At 39.2% G+C, this 14,147-nt stretch overlaps 1 pseudogene; it reads right to left on the reverse strand.

Moving 5' to 3' along the window:
* Positions 1 to 2,812: 2,812 nt before the first annotated feature.
* The window catches only part of LOC120604347 (dual specificity protein phosphatase 5-like), a 37,109-nt pseudogene continuing 25,774 nt past the window's right edge, over positions 2,813 to 14,147 (reverse strand).

A 14,147-nucleotide genomic window follows, 5' to 3' on the forward strand; every position in this document is an offset into this window, starting at 1 on the left:
CTATCATACTTCCAAGTAAATTTCTAGAGATCAATTAATTCAAGGATTAGCAAGGAGTTTGGATCAGAAATAGAGAAATGTTTCAAATAAGGTTTAGGTTCCTATATCAGAGATTTCAAATTTTACCACGATTTCTTGAGCTCTGGAGAACCATCTCAGTTTTAATGGATCTCTTCTGTCCTAATAGATATGAACTAATAGATATATGATTATGAAGATTAGAGTAGAGCAGGTAATATAGGACCTCACCCATTTACTTATTCATTCAGCAATTTATTACTTTATTCAATAAATAGGCCTATTATGTGTAGGTTACTGAACTAAGCACCGGAGATTTGAACAACAAGGCAACACTGACCATGTAGAATGATAAGGGCTGTGATTGACAGAGGCACAGTTAAGGCACTTGGGAGTCCGAAGTAGCTGATCCTCACCCAGGCTGAAGCATCTGGAAAGTTGCTGGAAAAGGCAATTCTTAAAGCAGAATTATTTTTTTCTGACATACAAGAGGAATACATAATCATTGTTGAAATTGGAAAATACAGAAAAGTATAAAGAAGAAAATCTGAGTTATCTGGAACTCCAACTAGAATCAGTCACTGTTAACATTTTGGCAGGCCGACCTGTTTGAGAGTAACCTCTAGTTTCCATGGCAGTAAGCTCATCAGGAAAGAATGAGACTTGAAAATTGGACTTCCTTTTCCCCACGGGATTGGTAAGTGGCTTTTGATTTTTCAGAGTCTAGTTTCAAAGACATGAAGGCCTGGATTGTCTCAAAAGGGAAGGTTCTAGGGTAAAAGGAAGAAACGAATAACCTACCCCTGGGACAGCTGGGTTTCCAGATACGAGCGAGCTGGTGCCCAGCTGAAGGGGATGGTGCACCTGAGTGTCCTGACCTTTAATGGGGGAGCCTGGGTGCTTGCAGGGGATCAAAAACTTGCCCACAACAAGAGGCTGCCTCTGGGAACATTTTAGTGCCTGGGTGTGGGGAATGGGGAATGAGGCCCTGCCAATGTTAAAATCTATTTTCCAATCGTGATCTGATTTTATACCTCTTTTTCCCCCTCAATCAGCAGAACAGCCTACGTCCCACGATGAACCACTGGAAGGGAACCTTTTTATGTTTACCTTCTGACTTATTTTTCTTTTTGACATTTTATGATCTACAATATCTATCCCAGATAAATCATAAGTATTCTGGACACCTCAGAGCTCCATAATTTAGATCTAACTCTGCTTCGAAGAGCCTAAGTTGGTTAAATTTTGTGTATCGGTAGGGAAAACAGGTTCCTATTAGAGGCATAAACCAAGAGAAAGAGAATGAAGGATGCATTCCTGATATCGTATTCCCAGTTGTAGGGAAAACAACAAAAAACACAACAGAAAATGATTTCAGAGCATAGACGAAACAAAGAGGCAGAATCAAACCTTTTCAGCCACTCAGTGAGAAAACTGCCAGCTCTGTTTTAACATGAGGTTTCTATGTGAATTTACATCTGGCTTCTAATATGAACAGGTACCGAGTAAGGTAAGGTACATCAATCTCGTTCTGAACTTCTGTATCCTTGGTTTTTCCTCTTAGCCAAGCCTTCCAAATCCCCGCATGAATATCTAGGCCCTGTGGGGGCTGAGGCTGTTGTAAATTGTCTTCTGTCAGTAAAATGTCCTCATCTCCCAGCTCCCCTAAGCCCTGTGCTTACGAGCCCCTTCTCCCCATGCCCTGGAACCATTCCTGCCAATCCCAGTCCTGCTTAGCTCAGTTCTTCCTGCCTGACAGGGGCAGTCATTCTTGAAGGATGAGCTCTACCCAGCAACTGGAATATCCCACCACTGCCTCTTTCCATTGTCACAGATAACTATTTTCCTCTACTCAGAACATTTTTTATGGTTCCTCACCTACTACAAATAACCAGCCAGGCACTGACGAATTCAGAGATGATAACACACGTTGTTTATTTGGCACAAAGAATGTGCTACACAAGTTCAGAGTCCAGATAACTTTTTCTTCTTTTCTCTTATCTACCTGCTGCTCTGCCAAAGATGCCTTTCATTAAGATATTGTCTCCATGCAAACATATTAATTGAGAGGGGTGATTTCAATTAATCCTAAATTACTATCAAAAGATTTATAGTCATTTATCATTTCTTCAGGGAATGTGGTTCTAAAAGAATGGGATGTGGGACAGGCAGGTTTTTCTTTCTTCTTTTTTTTTTTTTTTTTTTGCTATTTTTATTTTGTACTTTAATAATACCATCAACAACAACCAGTAATATACTGCTTTTCTTTACATTCTTATAGATTTTAGGAAATTATTGCGTTTTCCCCTGGAGACATAACCTACAGTCAAAAAAGTAGTACCACATTGTGAAATTTACAAATCTCAGTAGTCAACAGCTTGAATACAATCCCCAGGGGCAGGGAAGAAAGCAAGTGTCACAAGAGGCAAACACCTATAAGGACAGCAAGCTTGGGAATCCACCGTTTCAATGCCACTGACCCAGACAGTAGGTACCCTTTCTCCTGGCACCTGCTGCCACCACCTCAAAGGGGTGATTTTTGGCCTATGGTCTGAAGAGCTCTTTTCAAATGACACAAGAGTTTCTTTGAGAAGAGATGCAACAAGAAATGTTCAAGTATGAATGAATAAGAGTCATGCCAAAGTCCAAAAGTCAGGGAAGAACCTGACTATTCCACTAGGGCAGCAAAATACAGTGAGGTCTTCAGTACTGTGCAGGTATGAAGGTATGTCTACAGGTTGAAGAAACAAAATCACAGTTGTTCTTGGGGCTGGGCTGGTTTCCTGTCCTAGGTTTAGCAGGATGTCGCTGTGACTATGGAGCTCCCACTGAAATCTGAGACCCGTGAGTGGGTGGGCACTGGTGACAGCACCGAAGTAGGGAATGTGCAGTAGAACCCTCTACATTAGGGCTCAGTGTCTGAAAATGGGCTATATAAGTAAAGAGCTGGCTGCCTCCTGCTGGCAGGAAGGAGCCTGAGGAGTGGACATGGAAGGCAGGATCTCAAATTTATACTGTAGGAGCGGGCTCATGAAGCCACAGCTGGGTAAGATCACACTCTTCTGCTTGATGTCATGGAAGGCCTCCCTCAGGTGGAAGCGATTCTCTTCCTGAGGGAAGCCATACAGGTGCCAGGTGAACAGGGAGATCCCTTCCTCGCATTGGACCAGGACTTTCCCTCCCTTTCCCTGACTCAGTCAATTAAGTCTATTGTTTCTTGAAAGTGGGAGCTAATGTCAGGCATATGGTTCCTTCTCTTGGGATCCATCTGTAGTGCAGGTGGGTCGTGCAGGCCTCGGAGGTCCACCGTGAGACATTCAGCAGGGCCATGCTGCGCAGGTGGGCAGGGCCTCGCATCCGGATGCAGGGTAGGCACTTCTGGGGTACAGGACCTGAAGGACGGGTATGGGCTGGGCTCCTCTGGTCCCAGGCCGGCCTTGGCTGATGCTGGGCACTGGTTCCCCACCTTGGCTTCTGCAGGCCCTCTGGGTTTCAATCTTCTCTTGAGAAATGGGTTTTACAGCCAAACGACGGTCAGGAGATTCTGAGTAGAAAGCCTCACATCCCGGTTAGAGGAGGCCGAACGCGGGCAGGCGGGGTACGAGGTGAGCACGTCCCGCATCGCCACCTCGCCCCAGAGCGGGAGTTGATGCTGAGGAGCCACACACCGCGAAGGCCAGCTAGGGCGGCGGCGGAGAGAGCCATGGGACAGTGAGGATGACGGGCTCAACCCCAACACACGTGTATTTCCCTTGAACCCCACTGTGAACCTGAGAGTTCAACTAAAGTTGAATCCTTTCCCTGAATTCTCCCCAGTGTGTCCTGTGCATCCACTCCCCTGGGAATAATATTTACAGTATAACGTTGTGAGGATTAAGTAAGATAATTCAGGTAATGTCCTTAGCGTAGTCCTTGGTAGAGTGGAAGCATTCAATAAATCAAAGAAATAAATTTCATATATACACACACGTAATATTCTACTTGTCACAAGTAGTATTGTTAGAAAGTTGGCTCTCATGGACCTTGGAGACACTCTTCCCACTGTGTGGTGTTTGCACAGGGCCGAGGACAATCGTTTCAGGGGTCCCATGTGGCTTGTCCTTATATGTCCTGTTTCCATTCGGGAATTTGGCCTCCTTGGTTCTCTTGGCTTCCTCTCTTATCAAATAATTTGGAAGGTGACTCCTACCACCTTCCTTTCTGTCAACAAATCACAAGACTTGACTTTGTGAGCCCATCAGGGAAATGTACAGTGTTTGGATCTTAGTGTAGGGTGTCCTTGAATTTTACAGCTAACATCATTCATCTTGGCAGTGAGACAAGTTATTTTTTCCTTCCCTCTCCCTCCCCCCAGCTTTATTGAAATATAATAGACAATTAGTTGCTAGTATTTATGTTGTACAATTCAATGTTTTTTCAATTATAGCTGGCATACAATAATATATTAGATTCAGTTGTACAGCATTCCTTTTCTTAAATTCCTTTAAATGTATATATATTTATTTATTTTTATGGTGACATTGGTTAACGAAATCCAATAAGTTTCAGCTGTACACTTTATCAGCAAGGCATATATCTATTTACTCTGTATGTTCACCTCCCATAGTTAGATTTCTTTCTGTCACCACATATTTGACCCCCTTTACCCCATCTACCTCTTCCCTCCTCCTTCCCCCCTCCTCTCTGGTAACCACTAGTCTATTGTCCATGACCATGAGTCTCTGTAATGCTCATTTGTTGCTTTTAGGTTTATATCCCACATATAAGTGATATCATGTGATTTTCTACTTTTTCAATCTGGCTTATTTCACTTAGCATGATTATCTCAAGGTCCATCCAAGTTATCGCAAATGGCAGTATTTCATCTCTTCTTATGGCTGAATAATATTCCATTGTATATATGTACCACAGCTTCTTAATTCAGTCATCTATTGTAGAACACTTTGGTTGCTTTCATGTCCTGGCCACTGTGAATATTGCTACTATGAACATCAGTGTGCAAATATCTTTTTGGATATGGGTTTTCAAGTCTTTGGGGTAAATATCCAGTAGACGGATTGCTGGATCATAAGGTAGATAAATTCTTAGTTTTCTGAGGCACCTCCATACTGTTTTCTATAGTGGCTGTACCAATTTGGAGTCCCGCCAGCAATGTATGAGGATTCCACATCCTCTCCAACATACAGCATTCCTTTTTTTTTTTAAAAAAGAACATTTCTGTCAACTGTGGACCGTATCAAGTTGGCGAATATATGTGGGCTGATGATGGGTAGGAAATAATGTTTCATGCTGGCCATGTCCTCTTGTTCTTGAAAACCGTTTATAGTTTTATGAGCTAACACAGACCAGTTCCTTTAGGGGTAATATATTTTTGGTGGAAGACTACAGAGGTAAAATGCCATTTTCATCACCTTACATCAAGGATCACCCTATCAACATGACCTATCACTGTTATGTTAATGTTGATCACCTGGCTGAAGGAATGTTTGTCAGGTTTCTCCGATAAAGTTGCTCTTTCCCTGTTTTCATGGTGCCCTCTGTGGAAAGAAGTCACTATGCACAGCCCACACTTAAGGAGTGGGGAGTACTGTGCTACCTCCTTGAGCATGGAGTAGCTACACAAGTTATTTGGAATTCAGCACAGTGGATTTGTCTCTTTTCCCTATTTATTTATTTACTTGGTCATTAATTTATGTCATGGGCTCGTGAATATTTATCTCATACTTTGGGTTATAATCCAATACAGGCATACCTCATATTATTGTGCTTCACTTTTTTGCACATCACGGATGTTGCAATTTTTACAAATCGAAGGCAAGCCCCTCCACCAGCAAAAAAAAAAAAAAATTATGACTCGCTTTATTGAGGTGGTCTGGAACTGGAATCGCAGTATCTCTCAGGTATGCCTGTACCACTTTATTTTGTTGCTCAAATTGTTCCAGCTTTGGCCGCTGGGAGCTCTTTCAGTTGGCTCTTGTGTCCCTTTGACACATCAACCTAGATTTCTTTTTCTTAGCACTTCTTTACTTTCTGGCACTACAAGGTGCTCTAAGTTCATCTTATATGTTTTCTGCCCCAGTCTTTGAATCTGCCATTTTTCAAAGGAAGCCTTCCATTTGTTGGAGGATGGTATCAGACATCTGGGCATTAGATGTGCTTATTGCTACTGGAATGTCATTGCTTCTAGATCCTCTCAGCTGAAAGAGCAAGGAAATATGTATATACTAATAACCTGTATATATACACATATGTATAAAATTTTCTATATGTAACCATCTATACCTATATTACCTATGTATATCTATGTATACTAATATACATATATACATACATATTTTATACATATATACACATATGTATAAAATTTTCTATATGTAACCATCTATACCTATATTAAGCTAAACATGAGTTCATACTAATATCTCCAACTCTAATCTATCATTACTTGGATCATTCTAGCCTCCTCTCTTGTTTATCTGTAAATTCCCACTCCAACAGTGAGAAACCTGGTTACTACCATTTTTCAACCATAACTTAATTGTTCAGTTCCTGTATGCATGTACAGCAACATCAGATGTTAACCCTTATCTCCAAGGAAATGGCTTTATCATTTAGAGTACAATGCAGTTCCTTCTTCCTTTAGTGTGACAGATTCTATTCATTTCCTAAGTTGCTTAGATCAGCACCCTTTCTGCCCACCCCCCTTGATGAAGTTCACACATTTGTAATATGGTTGGGTTGTTTGTCACATTTTGTATTTCATTCTGGGATCCCCTTGCCTCCTAAATAACTTTTTCTAATTTACAGTATCACACAGAATAGTTTTACCATCCCCATAGTCCATTGCACTTCATCTACTCAACCTCATCCCAGAGGGGCAACCACTGATTTGTTTATCAGCTTTGTGGTTTTGTCTTTTCAGAATGTTATAAAATTTGAATCAAAACAGTAGGTAGCTTTTTCAGGCGGGCTTCTTTCATTTAGCAATATGCATTTAAGATCCATCCATGTCATTTAGTGGCTCTACAGCTTGTTTCTTTTTATAACTGGGTAATATTCCATTGTCTGGATATACCACAGTTTGTTTATCCATTCACCTAGTAAAGGACGTGTTAGCCACTTCTAGTTTTTGGCAGTTATGAATAAAGCTGTTATACACATCTCTGCAGATTTTTGTAGGGACATACGTTTCAGCTTATTTGGATAAATATCTAGGAGTACAATTGCTGAGTTATATGATAAGACTATGTATAATTTTGTAAGAAACCGAAAACCTGTCTTTCAAAGTGGCTGTACCATTTTGAATTCCTATCAGCAATGAATGAGTGTTTCCATTGCTCTGCATCCTTGCCAGCATTTGGGGTTGTCAGTTTTTTTGGATGTAGTCATTCTAATAGTTGCATAGTGATATCTCATTGTTGTTTTTGTTTGTAATTCCCTAATGACAAATGATGTGAGTACCTCTTCAAATGCTTATTTGCCATCTGTATATTTTCTTTAGTGAGGTGTCTGTTCAGATCTTTTGCTCCCTTTTTCTTTTTCTTTTGGTTGACTTTTAAGAGTTCTGTTTGTGTGCGTGTTCTTTTTTAAGTTTATTTTTCAGTTACAGTTGACATAAAATATTATATTAGTTTCAGGTGTACAACATAGTGAAGTGATCTTATGAAGCAATTGCCCCGATAAAAGAATTCTTTCATATTTTAGATTTAAGCCCTTTATTAGATATATGTTCTGCACATATTTCTTCTAGTCCATGCCTTGTCTTCTCATTCTATTAACAGCATCTTTCACAGAGCAGTATTAATTTTAATGACGTTTAATTTATCATTTTTTTTCATTCGTAGACTGTGCTATTGATGTTGTATTTAAAAACTCATCACCAAACTCAAGCTCATGTAGCTTTTCTATGTTTTCTTCAAGAAGATTTTATAGTTTTTCATATTACATTTAGGATTACCATCCATTCTGAGTTAATTTTTGTGTAAGGTGTATGTCTATGTCTAGGTTCATCTTTTTGCATATGGCTATTCAGTTGGTCTAGCACCATGTGTTGAAAAGCCAACATTTATTTTTTCTCGTTTGCAAAATATTCCTGTTCAGTTTGTGGAACAAGAAAGCTTTGAGTACTCCGCCGCTGTCACTGAAGTCTTATAACCTCCATGTGTTGTTTTTATTCACCCATCTTCCTGCCAATCAGATGTTATCTGCTACTTACTAAAGAGAACTACACTCTGTTTTTTTAGTAGCACAGAAGAGGAACTGCTGTGTGTGTGTGTGTGTGTGTGTGTGCGCGCGCGCGCGCGTGTGTGTGCTGTGTGTGCAACAAGGATAGGAATTTGGTTGGGGAGCTTCTGCTTTAGCCTTGAAGATAGAAAACTCTTAAGACAGGAGAGAGTCTAATTAGCATACATTTTAGATAGAATTCACCTTTTAGGAAAAATATAGACTCATGCAGTACAGACGCACGCACGCACGCATGAACGCACGCATGCATGAACGCACGCACGCGCCTCCCAAGGCCTGGGGAAGCCAGGTAGTAGCTCTCCATGTCCCATACCTAGGGCTCAAGGAAGTGGGGGAAGAATTTCATGACTCTAATGCATGTTACAACATTAAACATGACAGTATATGAAATTGGCTACATATTTCACCACTCTATTTATTCTAGACTGTCTGAAAATCACTAGTTTTGTTTTTTCGCTTATGATGAATTAAACATAAAGAAGAGTGCCATCTTGTGGGCATATCTATTACTACCACAACCGCATCAGATCTTGGTGGAAGCCCATCAACCCCACAGAATCTTTCTGCTTGTAGACACATCTCTATGTATCAGCTGAGGGCAACTGATCACCGAACTCTCTTCAGTTCTTTTACCTACAATGAATTATTCTATGGGCTTTTATTGTCATAAATGACTGAAAAGTACTTCCTAATTACATATAAAGTTAGTCATAGCATGGTATTGATATGGACATTTATAATAAAAAATGGCACATTATCAGTTCCTTAATGTACTCTGATTCCATTTTGTACAGAAGTTTGACTGACTAGTCCCACAGTGACTGAGTGCACATGGAATGGGAATTTGGGAAGTTTCTAGGAAGGATGTTTTATATTCAGTGTCATAATGAGTTTGATGTTTTCAATTGCTAGTCTTGTCTTAAAGAATATAGTTATCATTTACTTATCATTGTGAGGAAAAAACCAAGACAGTCCAGTCAGTAGCAAAAAAGTTTTAGTAAGAGTTCAGGGACTACTTGAGCCAGATTGTAGATGAGAGGCCAGGATAGAGAATTGGGTGCCAGAACACTTGTTTGAGAGATGGAACTAAGGAGGTCATGCTAATTATAGCTAATTATAGCTGTGAGATCCCCTTCGGATCCCAGGTTTGCTGTTTTTTTTTTTTTTTTAAACCATGAGACCTTGGGCGAATCCCTACATCGTATTGTTTTTTTTTCTTTAAGTCTGTAAAATGACAAGTTTGAAATGTATAATCTCCAGTGTCCCTTGAAGATCTGAAATGTGATGTATCAAAGAGAAAGCCTCATTTCTTAATCCTTCGTAACGCTGGCTTTCTGGCCAAAGGCAGGATTTATCACAAAGATTCTTATTTTTTGTGAAAGCTCTAGGTAGAGCATTCTGAAGCTGTGGAATGGTTTATATTTTGCATAATTAAGAAGTTATCAAAATACTTGAATAAAATTACTTCCATCAATATTTTTATCCTCACTTTGAATTCCTATAGCCCTGTTGGAGGGGGTATCAGAGAAAACACACTCCCACTTACACTCAAGGATTGAGGGAGCTGGGCCCTTGCTTCACTGGGGATATGTGTTCTCCTTGCAGCTGGGTGCAGTCAGCATCTCAGGCAATGATGGGTGACATGATCCACCCAGCCTGCAGCTGCTACATCAACTTCATGCTGTCACTATCTGACAATGGTGTTAATACTTGGGAAATAAACCATTCCTTTCCATGGCATTTTGGGTTGGGTGTCATTTCATGAAGAAGACTTTCTCTGTTCCCAAATCACTAAGGAACAATTGCTTTGCATTTGTGTATAATTTGTGTGTATATATTTGAAGAGTTCTCATACATGTAATAAGAACTCTCATACATTCCTCTTTGCTTGAGTGAATGTAATTTGAGGTGTTTTTGGGGAAGAGTAGAGGATCTAAAATCCAACAAGGTACTGGAAAGTTCAACCCGGAATTACAGCGTATCTTTGTCAAAATTATGCTTCTGTGAGTTGTCAAGTGTTACTTTAAAAAAAATGTAGAACGGAAATTGTTTTGATAATGTTTGACCACAAGAGGGCACTGTAACAAAACACCTCACGGCTCAAAAATGTACATCTTTCCCCTCAAACTTTACATGCTGCGATTTCTGGCTGGTCTTATGACATAAAGCTCACTGTCACAAATATTGTTTCAAACTGCATGAAAAGAGATTTTTTAAAAGAATGTTGGTAGCCTGGAAAGTGAATTCTGAATACAAGTTAAACTACTTTGATTAGGTGGAGGTGCTTTATAAATCCTTCATCTATTTCCAAAAAAGGTGCAAAGAGTTCCAAAACCTTTACTTCCTTTAACAACAGACCAAACAACACAAACTCAAAACATTTTAGGAACATTTCCATTTCCAAATTAGAGCTTTTTCGGATTATCCTTCTAAGATCTGTCTAGATATGTGATTTAAAAAAACAACCAACCCCACTCTCCAGGCTAGATATAGCTCTCAGAGAAAATGTCATTACCTCTTCCAGAATACAGACGTTTGAAAAAGAAAGTGGGGGAAAGGCTGTATGAAAGTCTCTGAAGTAAATTAAAGAGCCCAGACTACATTTCTCTAGTGCACAGATAACACTCGAAGGCATCATTGCCAGCAATGAATACCTTTACATTTAAACAATCTCTACTGATAATAAAATAATTAGAAAAATTTGTGTGCATCTGTGCTATTATTAACATGGCTTTGCTTAAAGGAAATTGAGCTGGTTATTCACGGATATTATGAGAATGTCCCTGCCCCTTCTCAGATGACATGTTTATACTCAGGCAGCACTTCTAAATTTTTAATAGAGACGAAGAGATTCCATTTAATTAGGTAGAGTGACTTGTTTATGTGCAGGTTATACATTTATGAGTTCTAATGAAGAACAGAAAATACCTATTGAGCAACCTTTGAAGTTTCACTTGTTTAAGGATAATTGTCAACCCAGCTCAATGGAAAAGGCATCTCAGTCCATCGAGGAATTGAGAGTAGAGCATAGGGAGTTAAGTCTACGTACAATAATTGCACAAACTGTGTGTCGATCAGTGTTCAAAGGATTTTTTTCTCTCCCAAATCAAAGCTCTTCCATTGTACATTTGATTGGAATACTGAAACTGGGTTGTAGGAAAAAAATGTTGAGGCAACAAGACATTTTTTATTTCTTAAAAATACCCACACCATTTATATAAAACTTCTCTTTTCTTTCCTTTTACTTTTTACTTCATATATTCTGAATAGCCTATTTTCTTTGCAAATTAGATCACATAAACGTGTTATTGTCGAAAGCATTTTTCTACATTCATAAATCCTTCCTGAAACTGAAAAGTTAATTTTTCTTAACCTCTGATCTAAGGTAAAAATTCCAAATATTTGCATGCCTTAGATGTACTGCAAAAAGGCCACCTAAATTAATGAGGTTTCTTGAATCGGTGTATAGAAATGAATTACAAAGCTTAAGAAGTCGAAGAGATTTCTTGTGATTTTTAAAGCAATATTAATGATCGTATGGAATGAGAAATCGGGCTTTGTGTTATTACTATAGGATTAGTTTTTAGTTCCTGAAAGCCGATCTATTTATGGGTATGTAGAATGGAATTAAACTCTGAAAAGGTTAATTTTATTAAAAAAAATGTTCTGTAGAAGGTCTATTTCCTATCACCTTTTATAAGTTTCCCTTTGAATGGTAGTTGCAATCTGCATTTGGAGTGAGTCCAGGAAGCTTGAATAATAATGTAATCCCTGGTGGAGCCTCTCTCAGGGGAGGGAGTAGAGTAAATGAAATGCTAGGTACAGGTTCCTGGCAATGTATTCATCTTGATATTATCACAGCTGATGGATTGTAGCAAGGCGACTCCTATGACTTGCATTTGCCATCTTTAGTGCACGTTATAATTTCCGTGTAGAAAACAAAACCCCGGCATACCAAAGAAATAAAACCTAATTGAAAAATAGTATCTGAAAAATATTCATCGAAAGAAAAAGATTTGTCTTGTTGCAGGGTAAATGGAGAGTAGAGAATAAAAAACTAAAGAAGAAAGGGAAAGAAACCATTGCCTTTTGTTTAGCTTGCTGACCATATTGAAGGCTCTCGAGAAGATTTTAGCACTTGCACATCCATTTTCTCTTTCATCTGTTTGCTTGTCTAATTTATTTTCGTAAGAAAACTCTACTTCTCTTGTGCAGAGCCAACATCATGTAGCCGAAATCTTGGATGGTGTGGGTTTAGGATCAAACAGGACCTAATAAGTTGGAATTTGTTTCCTTACTGATCTTATTGCTTGGATCGCCCTGACAAGCTGCAAAGTGATCAAGAGGAATTAGGGCAGCAGCTCTTCAGAGGAATGTGTCTTGGCTGGGTTCTACCTCTAAACGGGAGAGCAAGAGGTGACAAACAGCAAAAATCCAGGGACTTGAAGCCTGGCACAGGGGAAATGGGTTCAGAGGAATGCCCAACAGCATAAACATTAAACGTGGAAGATGTTAGCTGATTTCTTTTTGTTGATTATTTTTTAGGTTCTTGCAGGTAGGCTGATGTTCTTGATTAGAGTTGCTCAACATGCTTAATTCAGGCCTAATTTAAGAAACCAAAGCTTCCTGACTTTGTGGGAGTCTGGGAGACGCTGGAAAGAAGGGCAGGACACCATCTGTATAAGAGAAAACCAAAGGAGTTTGGTACTTTTTTAAAGAGTTCACTTAGGAGTCAAAAAATACTTAGGAGTCATTTAAAGGAAGCTACAGGAAATTGAAGTGAGAAAAAAAGATTTGTGAGCAAATTAAACTCTCTTACCAGTAAATGGAAAGAAACAGGAGAAAAAAGTTCTGGGGACAAGTGCACTGTTACTAAAAATAAGTCATTTCTGCCAAGTCTTTCAAAAACAGAGAATTGAAGTAAACAACCATTCATGGTCTTATTGGATAACTGGAACTAGGGAGCATTAAAATCTGTCTTCTATTATGGTAGATAACACATGTTTAATGTTCTTACAGAACAAGAACTACAGCATTTTCATTTGTTTTCATCAATAAGAAAATTTGTCTATAGATTCTATATCATATTTGACAACCACTGCTGTCAGCTCAGACATTAAGTACCATGTTCTGCTTCTGCCCACCTTTTAATGTTGCAGAAAAGCAAGACGGAAAACCAGAATAGAAGGGAGTATCCACTACAAGTGAAATATTATCAAGGACACTGGCACTGACTGTGCCTAGAGCTGATTTCTGGAGGCTCTTTGGCAAGGTATTTATAGATGCGATCTTTTTGTCTATACCTTTATTCCACTCTTTGTTCCTTTACTGGGTGAATTAACCTGAGGTTCTTGTTAAATCTCTTTCTTTTAGGAAGAGAAAATGATGTACATTGTTATGACTGGGTACTACCAGGAGAAATGTCAGCTGGAGTAGACTGTCACTTTCAGGGGTGCTTTTTACTGGGGATGTGGCTGTCACCAGCTGCTTGAATGTCAGCTCGTTGGTTGGCCTTACTTCTGAGTTCAGTCCTGTGGGGTAAAGGAAAGAAGATACACAAAATTGTGCTAATGAGAAGGGATTTAGGATGTGCCTTGGTATTTTTGGGCAGAGAGAACTTCTTTTGCTTTTGGAGATGGGAAGGAACTTAAAGTCTCGATACTCCAAGCTTTTCATTTTGCACATGTATAAACTGAGGTCATTTGAAACTCAGTGAATGGTTTAAGACAATACAGTGAATTGGTGGTTGAATAATTTCAACCCTGCAGTGCACCTTTGAGGAAGAAATTGCTGAGAAAATGAAGGCATATTTTAGGGAATTGGAGGGGCCTTGATAAGAGGAGAAAAAGAAACTGTGCTCCTTGTTCCTCAAAATGTAGTTCTTG

The sequence above is a fragment of the Pteropus medius genome, unplaced genomic scaffold (genome assembly GCF_902729225.1).
Source record: "Pteropus medius unplaced genomic scaffold, Ma_sr-lr_union100, whole genome shotgun sequence".
NCBI classification, from domain to species: domain Eukaryota; kingdom Metazoa; phylum Chordata; class Mammalia; order Chiroptera; family Pteropodidae; genus Pteropus; species Pteropus medius.